Source organism: Euphorbia lathyris, chromosome 7 (genome assembly GCF_963576675.1).
Source record: "Euphorbia lathyris chromosome 7, ddEupLath1.1, whole genome shotgun sequence".
NCBI lineage: Eukaryota > Viridiplantae > Streptophyta > Magnoliopsida > Malpighiales > Euphorbiaceae > Euphorbia > Euphorbia lathyris.
Genome location: NC_088916.1, coordinates 11,555,835 through 11,568,035, shown reverse-complemented (window position 1 = coordinate 11,568,035; position 12,201 = coordinate 11,555,835). Strand labels below are relative to the sequence as shown.

At 38.7% G+C, this 12,201-nt stretch overlaps 1 non-coding gene and 1 pseudogene across 1 annotated transcript; one reads left to right on the top strand and one right to left on the bottom strand.

Annotated features, from left to right (window-relative positions):
• Nucleotides 1-2,767: 2,767 nt before the first annotated feature.
• On the bottom strand, nucleotides 2,768-4,151 carry LOC136235996 (uncharacterized; annotated as a pseudogene).
• Nucleotides 4,152-6,719: 2,568 nt separating this feature from the next.
• Nucleotides 6,720-6,870, top strand: LOC136201596 (U4 spliceosomal RNA). The gene has a single exon (XR_010673944.1). It is a non-coding gene; the product is annotated as a U4 spliceosomal RNA (small nuclear RNA).
• Nucleotides 6,871-12,201: the final 5,331 nt, after the last annotated feature.

The window sequence follows — 12,201 nt, the reverse complement described above, 5'->3', positions numbered from 1 at the left end:
TTTATATCTTTAAATTTACCAAAAAAAATATTTAAAATTAATTATGTAATGATATCAATTTTTTTTTGGTAAACATATAAAGATTACGGACCATTTTGTTACATGTTGTTCACTATTGGAAAAAACTGGTTTTCAAAAAGTAGAAATATTATACTTTTATAAAAAAACTAAGTTTCAGCTATTAAAAATAAATAAAAAGTGTCTAACAAAACACATAAAATTTTATATTTTAAAATGAAAATGTAAACAGAAAGTGAAAAGTAGGTAACTAACAACTCTTTAATTAATAACTTGGATATATATATCATAAAATCTTAGGGCTAATTACTAATTTAATCCATTTGAAATGATCCATTAACATATTTGACCAACTTTACTTCCATCTCACTAAATTAGACACTTTAATCCACTTTGAACAAGAATACCCTTATTTCAATTCACCTTCTTCCCCAGACTCTCAACGTCTTCTTCGCCATCCCAAACCGACAAAAGCGGCATTACTGTCGAGTCTTGAGAGAGAAAAGTCAGTGTTTTATAGAGAGAAAAAGAAGAGATTATGTTTGTAGATAGAGAAAAGATGGTGGTTTATAAAGAGAGAAAGAATAGATTATGTTTGTAGAGATCTCAGAGAGAGGAAACAAACACCATTTTTTAATCGTAATAGAGAAACATCTGCAACAATTGTTGTCACATCTGTGACAAATTTCGTCACAAATGCGACAAGAGTTATCACATTTGTGACGTGCGACAACTGTTGTGCGATAAATTTTGTCACAAATGCGATAAAAAATGGAGGAAATTGAAACGATACCGTTATAGATGAAGAAAGAGGCAAGACCATCGAGAAAAGCAGGCGTATAAGCTAAAAACATACCGTTTCCATTTGAAAGCTTCATTTATTGTGTTTTCTTTCCAAAATTTAGAATATTTTAATAATCTCAAAAATTGTTAACCATTAGTATTAGAAATTGAAGAAGATGAACCGAATAAAAAATTGAAACGAAAAAAAAAGAAGCGGGAGCAGAAGCAGGAGCAGAAGTCGAATGAAACTCAGTTTTGTAATGTGAGCTGCTATATACCGCACCCAAATTCCGGTCCACCGCCCATTTTGGACATATTTGCCCTCCTCACTTTTTGAAACAAGAAAATGGAATTTGCTCAAATCCTCTCTACCTTCCTTGCATTTTCTCTCCAAAATCATAAACCCGAACAACAATAATTAAAATTATGAAAATAATTGATATGTGACAATTGGAACCTCGAAAATGGATGATTACGAGTCGGAAACATTAAGATTTATATTTTTTTATCAAAGAACTCATGAAAATAATACATATTTTTCATGACGATTTTGCATTTTTCGTCACAAAAAATAGAAGAATTTTTAATTTTTCGTCACAAAAAATTGAATGATTTAGTATTTTTCGTCACTAAAAATTTTACGATTTTGTATATTTCAAAATTTGGCCTAAACGGATGCGGCGTACCACCCGACCCATTGTGTGAACGGATGCGGCGTACCACCCGACCCATGGTGGAACGGATGCCGCATCCGTTCCAACCATGGCCGGAACGGGTGCCGCATACCGTCCGACCTATGGCGGGAACGGATGCGGCGTACCACCCAACCCATGGTGGAACGGACGCCGCATCCGTTCCGACCATGGGTCGGACGGTATGCCGCATCCGTTTAGGCTAAATTCAAAATTTTCTCTCAAATTTTTTTTTTTTCAATTTTGACAACATTTTTATGGCAAGGGCAAAATTGTCCAATGGGGGCGGTGCTAGCAATTTTGGGTGCGGTATATAGCAATACCCGTTTTTAAATTAAATTCTGAAAGGGTTAATGTGTAAAAAAAAATATTCTTAACAGCATAATATTAAAAATAAGTGCAGTCCATTTTTATTTTTAATGTTAGTATCAACAACAATGTTAATCTTAATGTTATCAAATCAAGTTAATTTGATCAATTATATTTCAAATCTAACTATTAGTAAATTAGTTCAACGATCTTATTATCTTACACTGAATTTTAGTTATGATTTAATAATAGAATTGAAATTTAGTTAAGAACCGGAATTTAGAATACAGAATTGAATTGGAATTTAGAATATAGAATTGAAAATTAATATTTCTATATTCGACTTTATATTGTTTCTTACTTTGCTCTGAACTGTTGAATTGAATTTTTTTATGATTTAATAAAGGAATTGAAAATTAATATTTCTAAATTCGACGGAATAGTTAGAATATTTTTTCTTCTTGTACATAGTATAACTTTTTTTAATGTTTCTAAATTTCGGTGACATATAAGGGGTGTTTGGTGCTCCTTTTCGTGTTAATGTTTGCCTTTTCCGTTCGAAATGGAGAGTTTTAGATGTTTGGTTAGTAACATTCCTGTTTGCCTCTCCTGTTAGCTTTTACACCTGAAAAGCAGTCTTTTACAAAAGAAGGGAATCTCTGCTTTTTGGAAAAAACAGTAAGTAAAACAAACGGACCCGTAGTATGGTTAAAATTGATCTTGATTGAAAACATTAGTGTTTAATTTGAACTATTTCGCATGTTATGGTTAAATTTGCATTTCACTGAAAACATCAAAGTTATATTAAAATTATATTAAGGTATAAGATACAAATTGCCCCTAACATTTTTAGAGAAGTGTACTTCTAATACAAGAAATGGTAAAATATATCCTTCCTGTTACCAACATGTAGCAATTTTGAACCCGGTATGAAAAAAAAAAAATATCTAGTTCATACAAGCAAGGGTATAAATGCATAACCTGTAATTTAATAGGGTATATCTTTTAACCGCTGTACTCTAAAAACCATTAATTAATTTTATACATTGTAACTCCAATAAAAGAAAAGTACTTGGTTTGTTTACTCGGACAAGGACTAGTTTGGAGTTTGAATGCAAGAACAACAACTAAGAGACACTGAGTTTCTGTACAATGGGATTTATGAATGCCTTCTCTGCTCTCCATATTACCTCCTTAGTTCTATACTCACACCTCGTTATTACGTAAATTACATTACATTGCATTACAGATCTTGCTTGGGCTTTCGACTTACCTCCGAGTAATGCCCACCCATTAGTTGCAAAATCTCCTCCCACAAACTTTCTGATGCTAACTCTGATGAACTTCCACATATCAAATTTGAGCTACATGATGCGACATACCAATAGTCAGATTCGATCTCGTCTCTCAACTGATCCAGCTGCCACCCCGCGTAACCGACAAAGAATCTGAAATCTTGAGGCTTCAGTAATCCTTTCTTCACAAGTGCTGCTGCTTCATCCAAACTGCTTCTCGCGCCGAAGCACAAGCCGGGGATCACCTCTTCGAACCCGGGAAGCTTTGCTTTCTCTCCTGTTTTTAACAAAAACATGCTTGCATCAAGTGGTCCACCAAAATGTAAGGAACAATCAGCAAAAGTTGTTGCAAGTTCAGTGTTATTTGGCTTCATGTGTTTGATCTTTTTGTTAAGTGGCCGGTTAATGACCACTCCGAATGGCCCTTCCTGTGGATGTCTAGTTCCTGATCTGAGAAGGAGAACGACTGTTCTCTCGAATGTCCGAACTCCATCAAGTTTTTCGGTGGCAACAAGAACGCAACCAGTCTCGGGCACAGAGATGGGGTGAGCCCATTTCAGGCCAAGTGGTTTAGAGTCTCCGGTACTTCCACCTTGGTTGGCTGCATCAACCTCTGCAGTCTGTGCCTGCCACAACTGTAGACTGTAAGTTTAAAAGGTTCATAGAACAAAAATTTCATGCGTCTCTATTCATCACGTGTATTAGAATCAGAGAGGAGGTTAGTGTTGTAGCGGTGCTAATCCTAAAGCTAGTATGTGAATCTTCTAAAGATTAGTAATATTGTTCAATATATTCCGAGTTAAACATAATGGAGAACAATAATTCTTTCATATAGGCTACTAAAAACTGGAAAGACATTATCATGCCCGATATGTAAAGAAACGAGTCACCTGCTCTTGAACAACCATTTTAGCCCTGAACTCTCTCCAGCCAGATTCACATGATGGGGCTTCTGAAAAGCATTATCGTCTGATTTTTTGCCATCAGGAATGTCACTTCCTTTCGAACCATCTCCTTCCGGAATAGATCGATCACCATTTCCTGAATATACCATCACAAAAACTCTGCTAAGTCACAAGTTTTGCACAAAATCTAATTAAGCATTCACTAAATGCACTAATTTATGCATTGACATTTTCTAATAATCTTCGAATAATAAAATATTTTCGAACTTATTACAATTTTTCAGCTCAATTCTCTCTTAATGCAAAGCTTTCAAATATGACAATGCTCAAAAAGACACTTCAACAAATTCTGCTGGAAATAACACCTAACAGCCATATGAATCCTTTCTGAAGATTTTGTCTATGTCAAGGTCATCCTTCAATGCGACTTCCTCAAATACTAAGGGAGCTTATAATAAAACAAAGCTTCAACATGGCCTTCCATGGAAGATTTAATCCTCCATCCCTAAGACCTTACTTCGCAAGGGCATAAATTAATGATAGAACCTCACAACAAAAAGTTCCTTGCATTGCTATCAAGTATAACATCAACAAGTACACAATGAGATCGTTTAAAGTGTGTAACCATAAAAGTCCTAGCTGTTGTTGGTAAAGGATTGTCAATAAGGACATTCTAGAGCAATATAGATTCTTGTTCATATAAATACAATTAGTACTCGGGATTCTAGGGCCAAATTATCTGAATATTTGTTATTTTAACATTTTCAGTCTGACAAGAACAATACCCTATCACTAGCAATTTCTTTACATTCAAGTCAATCATTTACTGTACATAATTTGATAAAAAAATATGTTTTATCTGTCTTCAGTAAGTGCCATGCTTGTCAGCCATACACACCATAGTAAATGAAGCTTTCTTAGAAAGAAGATATCAATGTAAGAGGCAAGTTTAAGTAAGTGGCTGCTAGATAAACTATCAGCCTCATGCCTGTATATTATTGAGGTCAAAGGTGGAATACCCTGGCTCCTTTCTCATATGAATACATGCAATATCTTTTCTTTTTTCGTTCATGTTTTTCAATGTAATTTAAAACAGGTGTGAAATATATGATTCATCTTAATCGGATTGTTAACTTGAGGTGTTTGTCAAGAACCCAATAACATCACAAAAAAGAAAAGGCCCAATAAAACTATCATGCCACAAACAAGAGGGAACCGTCAAGTAAACCATGGATCTCTGCAGCCATTTAGCAAACAATGGGTTATTAAATAGAGCAACGCATTTTCTTTTATTGTGAAGTCACATGGTGTATGTCCTCCACTACAGAAGTTGATTAGAAAGTGAACAACATTGTTGATTTTAATCTAGTAGTAACAAAATGCACCAACAAGGATCAGCAACGATAACAATAGCAACTACTACACCAAAAGGCCCAACACAACGAATATGAATGTAGCAGGAGAAAGAGCAAGCAGAAATAACTTCTACCCAGATGGGCATGATGAAGGCTTTGCTCCAAGATGTTCAAGCTTCTCAGCACCAACGCATTGAGGCTCTAGTTACAGAGCAGCCTAACTCCCAGGAAAAGCTTCTCAAGTCTATGTCCAATCTAACCCTTCTCATCCAAAACACCCAGGGAACTTCTTCCCACAAATCTCCTCCACCCAAATTCAAACCCCAGTAAAGAAACTCTCTCCTCACCTGGAATCAATCATGAAAGAGGAATTCTAGGGCATCCTAACAACCTCATTCGAGAAACTTCCATTGGAAGGACTCCAAACCTCAGTAAGATGCTGCCTAGATGTGACATAGTTACTTTGCAACAGATAGGAAATGTTTCCATGTAGTTGCCAACCTCAAATCATGGCGCAGACAATTGGTCCAGAAAAAACATCAACATTTATGTAATACAGATGTCTGAATTAAACATAACCACATGGAACATTTTGAGTCCAGCGAATCAGAATACAGGCCTAATTTTACTTTTAGTCGGGTAAAATATCAGTAGATTTAAGTTTATTTAGTTTTTCCATGCTAGAAACATTTAGGTACTTTGATTTTAAGGATGGATTGAGTGTACTTTAGATCCAAATTTTCCACTAAATATCGATATGGGCGTGTCTCTGTTAGACAGTTTCACATTCAAAAAAGTAAAAACAACCAAACAACCAAACAGAAAATGCCTATTAAAATGAAATATACCAAGCATAGATTACTTGAGTTGAAATGAACTAATTGGTATGGCTATATCATGCATGAGAGAGCTCTCAAATGAGGAAAGATCACTTGCAAATTTCTCATTATCTTGCCACAAGCAGAAAGAATAAGATGTTGGATATGCAACTCCTTCAGGGTTGAAGCTAGTGCCTGTCCCTACATCTATTATATGCAACAAGGAAGCCAATCAATTTCTTACCGCAGAGGCCAAAGTCCAAAATAAACCCTAAAATGAGCAAGAAACCAGCTAAGGAGTAGGAGTATAAAGAGAAGTGAATTCTACATACTGAAACAAAGGTACCGATTTCTGCTTCATTCTGGAAATCCGAATTCCATCGATGCATCTGAACTTCAATACTATCATGTGGAACTGGAGTTCGGTGAAATCGGAGCAGCAGTTAAGAGCATCGATGAGAGATATTATCCCACATCGCTCATAAAGAAGTGAAGCAGGGAGGTGTGTGGATATAAATTGAGTAGCGCCAGAACGTTGTAAAGCATCTTTGCGCTTGGGGCAATGACGCAGCTAGTGAGGTTCTAACCGAGGCGCGTCAATTGCTGGTTGAAAACTATTTCCAAACCCCCTCTGCGGCCTTGGCTAGTCCTGGGCTGTAGAGAATTTCTGGAAGGGCTCCCTTTGGGGTAAAGCCCTACAATATAATTTCTAGATTTTTTTATTTGCTTCTTTTTAAAAATTAGGCATAACAAGAGCTTAAGATACTATTTTTTTTATTAAATTCTGAAAGGGTTAATGTGAAAAAAAAAATATTCTTAACAGCATAATATTAAAAATAAGTGCAGTCCGTTTTTATTTGGAGAAAGTTCACTAATTTTCAGATTTTACTTTTTGTCAAAACGAGGATTAAGGTTTCACACTTTTAATAATGCTATTAAAACTATCTTTAACAACCTGAAAATGAAAATTTTCAAGAATTAAAGTTGTTCAATGTCATATTTTCTTGGAACTATGGAACTACATTTTCGATTTTAGAAAATCATCCATTTGGAACTTTCTCTCTCTAAACATTAACTTTCTCTCTCTTTACCAAAAATCATCTAAATAATCTCGAAATAAAAAAGTTGAAGAATTAAAGTTGCTTAGAATATTAGTAGTTCTTAAAATATGTCATTTTTGAAGTTGTTAAGGGTGATTTTAATAGTATCAATCGAAAAAATCCTTATTTTGCTAAAGTTGAAAACCTCAGTCCTCGTTTTGATAAAAAATAAACCACAGTCATTTGTCTGAAAATTAGTGAAACCACATGGGTTTTATTTGAACTTTACCGTTTTTATTTTTAATGTTAGTATCAACAACAATGTTAATTTTAATGTTATCAAATTAACTCAACGGTGAGTCAGTCCGTTACGTCCGGTCATCGTTTATATTCAACAACTTGACTTTACCACAACTTAACGTTGAGTCAGTCCAGGGGTGGAGCCAGACCAGAGCCCGGGGGCCGAAGCCCCACCGGCTCCGCCCTTAAGTATCGTTAGTTCTATCTCGTGTAGCTCCCCTAATATTAATATATATTTAACCTATGTAGTATTATTTCCTAACTCCACCGCAATGCTCTCTGCACACAAAGCAAGCTCAGATGAGGAGGAAGACCAACTCCATCGCAGCAACAAGAAAGTTAAGGATTCTGAAGGAAAAGCCTCCCCTTCAACTGTCAATGAACCTGCTCCTCATGGCTCTCCCTTCAGGAAAGGGGCGACCTCCTGGAGAGATAAAGTCCTCGGCAGTCCGGCACTGAACGACACCTCCATGGCAGAATCTGTAGCAGTTGACGAAGAGCACCTCCATGATTTCCAAACGTACGAACCGTGCTCGGACAGTGAGGAAGAAGACGATGCTGATGATAGATGTCCTGTGGTCCATTTCTCTTCAGCAGAGAAAAAATTGTTGTGGGATCCTTGGAAGCTTTCATTGATAGTGAAGGTGTTGGGGAAAAAAATTGGGTATCGTTATCTTGATTCCAGACTACGTTCCTTTTGGGCGAAAACTGGAACTGTAACCTTGGTGGACCTGTCTCACGATTTTTTTCTGGTGAAATTCTCTACTGAATTAGACTATAAAGCAGCACTCTCAGGTGGCCCTTGGGTAGTTGCCGACCACATCGTCACCATCAGACCCTGGAGACCTCATTTTGAGCCTGCGGAGGACCAAGTAACAAAGATCATAGCCTGGGTAAGATTCCCAAACCTTCCAATTGAATATTACAGTGCAGCTTCATTGATGAAGTTTGAGAACTTAGTCGGAAAAGCTCAATACGTGGATAAAAACTCCTCTGCTGGTACAAGAGGGAAGTATGCCAGAGTCTGCGTTGAACTCGACCTGTCGAAGCCACTGATAGCTAAATACAAAATGCGTAAACGGATTTACCGTGTAGAGTACGAAGGCCTCCATAATATCTGCTTCCATTGTGGTAGATATGGTCATAACTTAGAGCACTGTCCCGCTCGCAAGGAGGAATCCGATCCGAACGAGCAAGCCACAACAGGAAACCAACAGCAAAATGAGGAAGCCGACATTAGAGGGAAGGTGGTGGATGACTACGGCCCCTGGATGGTGGTTCGCCGGCCAAAAGGGAGAAGACCGGTCAGGCAATCCAACCCAATCATCATCCAGGAGGACCCTACAGATAAACCAAAAACCAAAGCTTCTGAAGAAAAAGACAAGAGTTTGCCCATTATCTCCAGAGCTCCTCCTGTCCACTCCAACAAAGAACCTGATTTAGCAAGTCAGGATAATAGCAAAGTCTTAATGACTATAAAAGACAAAGGAGCCCATACACAAGTTAGTGGGGAGAGTGAGGGGCAACCCCCAAAAGTCATCATGGACCCGCAAACAAATTTTCTTTCCTAGGAACCCACAAGCTTACCAAATACCAAAGTCAACTTACAAACCAGTGGCCTAATTAGCACTAATCCCACCCATAACTTTCCCTTGCAATCGACCATCTCCAAATTTTCTCCTAATGATAACAGCGTCCTTCCCCTCATTGTGTGTGACAAGAACAAGCAACTAAAACTTCAAAACCTGAGGGATGAAGGTATGAAATTTCCTGAACCTCCCTCCCTATCCATTACCAAACAAATCCAGAAACTCTCTCAAGCTTTCCAATATGAGTTTTCTAATAGAGGGGAAGGGAAACCACCAGATAAGGGCCCAGATTCTCTTAGGCCAGCGTCTACCCTGTTAAAGGGTAGTTCATCGACTCCAGGAGTGGGGAAAAAACAGGTTTCCAAAAAGCTTTTATAGCTTTCCTCTCATATTTGTTATCATTCTTTTTTATCTCCATTTTTTATGATAGTACTGAGTTGGAACATTAGGGGGGCTGCCAATAGACATAACCTCCTACACCTCCATGATCTTCTGAAAATTCATCGACCGGTAGTTTTCGCTATTTTGGAAACCAAAATCAGTGGCACGAAAGCCGACGATATTGTTAAGCGGTTTAAAGAGTGGTCTTGTGTTCGAGCGGAAGCTACGGGCAGGTCAGGTGGTATCTGGCTTTTCTGGAGGAAAAACCAAGTGAGCTTCTACCATCTAGCATCCAGTAACCAGTTTATCCATGGGAAAATCATAAATGGCAACAATTTAATTTGCTTCCTCACAATACTTTATGCAAGTACCAATAGTTTCCTTCGTAGTGGCCTCTGGGATGATCTTTATAATCTCCAGACCCCCCCAAATGACCCTTGGCTAGTTATGGGCGACTTCAATGACATAGCCAGTATTGAAGATTAGCGTGGGGGCTCCCTAACGTATCTGAAAAGGTGTGAAATTCATAAGAGACAGATTAACAGGGTTGGGTTGATAGACTTGGGTACAAAGGGTGGGAGATTCTCTTGGCGAAGAAGGAACCTGCAAGTTAGACTCGACAGAGCCTATATGAATTCAGCTGGCCGCCTTGCATTTCCGGAAGCTGAGATGAGAACTCTTCCCTATAGAAGCTCCGACCATGCGCCGATCATTTGTAGTTTACATGGCTTTAACACCTGTGCTAGGAAGAATAAAGCATTCAGATACGAATTGGCTTGGGAGACGCATGAATCCTTTCCGGAAGTTGTGAGACGGAGTTGGTCCCCGCATTATAATTTCAGCCTCGCTGCTGCTAATTTCAAATCAGAAGTTCAATTGTGGAACCGAGAAACCTTTGGTAATATTTTCCAGAAAAAAAGACGTATCCTCAAGAGAATCGAGGGTATTCAAAAGATACTGAGCCGGAAATGGTATCACCACCTATACGACTTGGAGAAAGAGTTACAGACAGAGCTACTGGGTATCATGAAACAAGAAGAATTATTGTGGTATCAGAAATCTCGGAAGCAATGGATTAAAGACGAAGATCGGAACACGAAATACTTCCATATTTCGACGATGATAAGAAGACACCGTAATCGCATTGTCTCCTTAAAGGATGAAACCAGAGAATGTGTCAAAGATCAAGATAGGTTGAAAACCATGGCCCAGGACTTTTTCAGGAATTTATTTACAGCAGACAGTGATAGCAACCTTGGAACGCCCCCTCCAGCAAATTTTCCCACTCTCCCTCCAGAATTGATCCTGAAGACCTTCAGCCATATTACCAAAAAGGAAATTAAGCAAGCGGTCTTCGACATGGGGGAGAACAAGGCGCCCGAAATTGATGGGTTGACCGCGGGTTTTTTCCAAAAGCACTGGAAAGTAGTTTCTGATAGCATCTACCAGTTTGTTTTTGGCTGTTTCTCAGGGATATCCTCTATCTCATCCGTCAACGAGACCATCTTAGTCCTTATTCCCAAGGTAAACAACCCAGATTTTCTTCATCAGTTTCGTCCGATTAGCCTGTGCTCGGTGATCTACAAAACCGTTACTAAATTGATCACAACCAGGCTAAAGAGAATTATACATGTGCTTGTAAATGAATGCCAGACAAGCTTCATCCAGGGGAGACAGCTTCATGACAACATCATCTTGGCTCAAGAGGCAGTCCATTCTATGCGAATCAAATCAGGCAAAAAAGGTTTCATGGCTATTAAGATAGACTTGGAAAAAGCCTATGACAGACTCAGTTGGGATTTCATAACGGACACCCTCCAAAGTATAGGGATGCCTCCGAACTGGGTCAATCTGGTGGGTGAGTGTATATCTTCGTCTTCCTTCAGGGTGGCTTTCAATGGGGAGCTTACTGACAGTTTTAAACCTTCCCGAGGAATTCGTCAGGGTGATCCCCTATCCCCCTTCCTCTTCGTGCTGTGCATGGAGCGCCTGAGCCAAATGATACAGGCTGAAGTTAACAAAGGGGCTTGGAAAGGGCTTTCGATTGCAAGGAGTTGCCCAAAACTTACCCATCTCTTTTTTGCAGATGACCTTATTTTGTTCGCTGAAGCCTCTTCTTCCCAGATGAGCATTATTAACCAATGTCTAGACGAGTTCTGTAAGATGTCAGGGCAAAAAATAAGTCTATCAAAGTCCAAAATTTGCTTCTCCAAAAACGTCTCCTCGAGCCTTGCTCGCAACCTCAGCGGTCAGAGTAGAATCCCTCTCACGGCATGTCTAGGGAAATATCTTGGGGTTCATCTTCTTCAGAAAAGATTGAAGGTCTCCGATTTCCAAGAAGTAGTCAATAAGGTCAATGGGCACCTTGCAGGCTGGAAAGCAGATTCTCTGTCCTTAGCGGGTAGAACTACGTTGATCTAAGCCGTCCTAAATGCCATCCCAACGCACACAATGAATACCAATCTCCTTCCAAAAACCACGACTAGGAAAATTGACAGCCTTAACCGAAGCTTCCTTTGGGGTAGCCAAGTTAGTAAAAAGCGAGTCCACCTAATTCCGTGGGAGGAAGTGTGCAAACCAAAAGACAAAGGGGGACTAGGCTTGAGGAGCACAACAGACCAAAACAGAGCCCTCCTTATGAAGCTCGCGTGGCGTATTATCAGAGAGCCTGACACACTTTGGGTTAAAATCCTGAAAGCTAAGTATTTCCCCAACA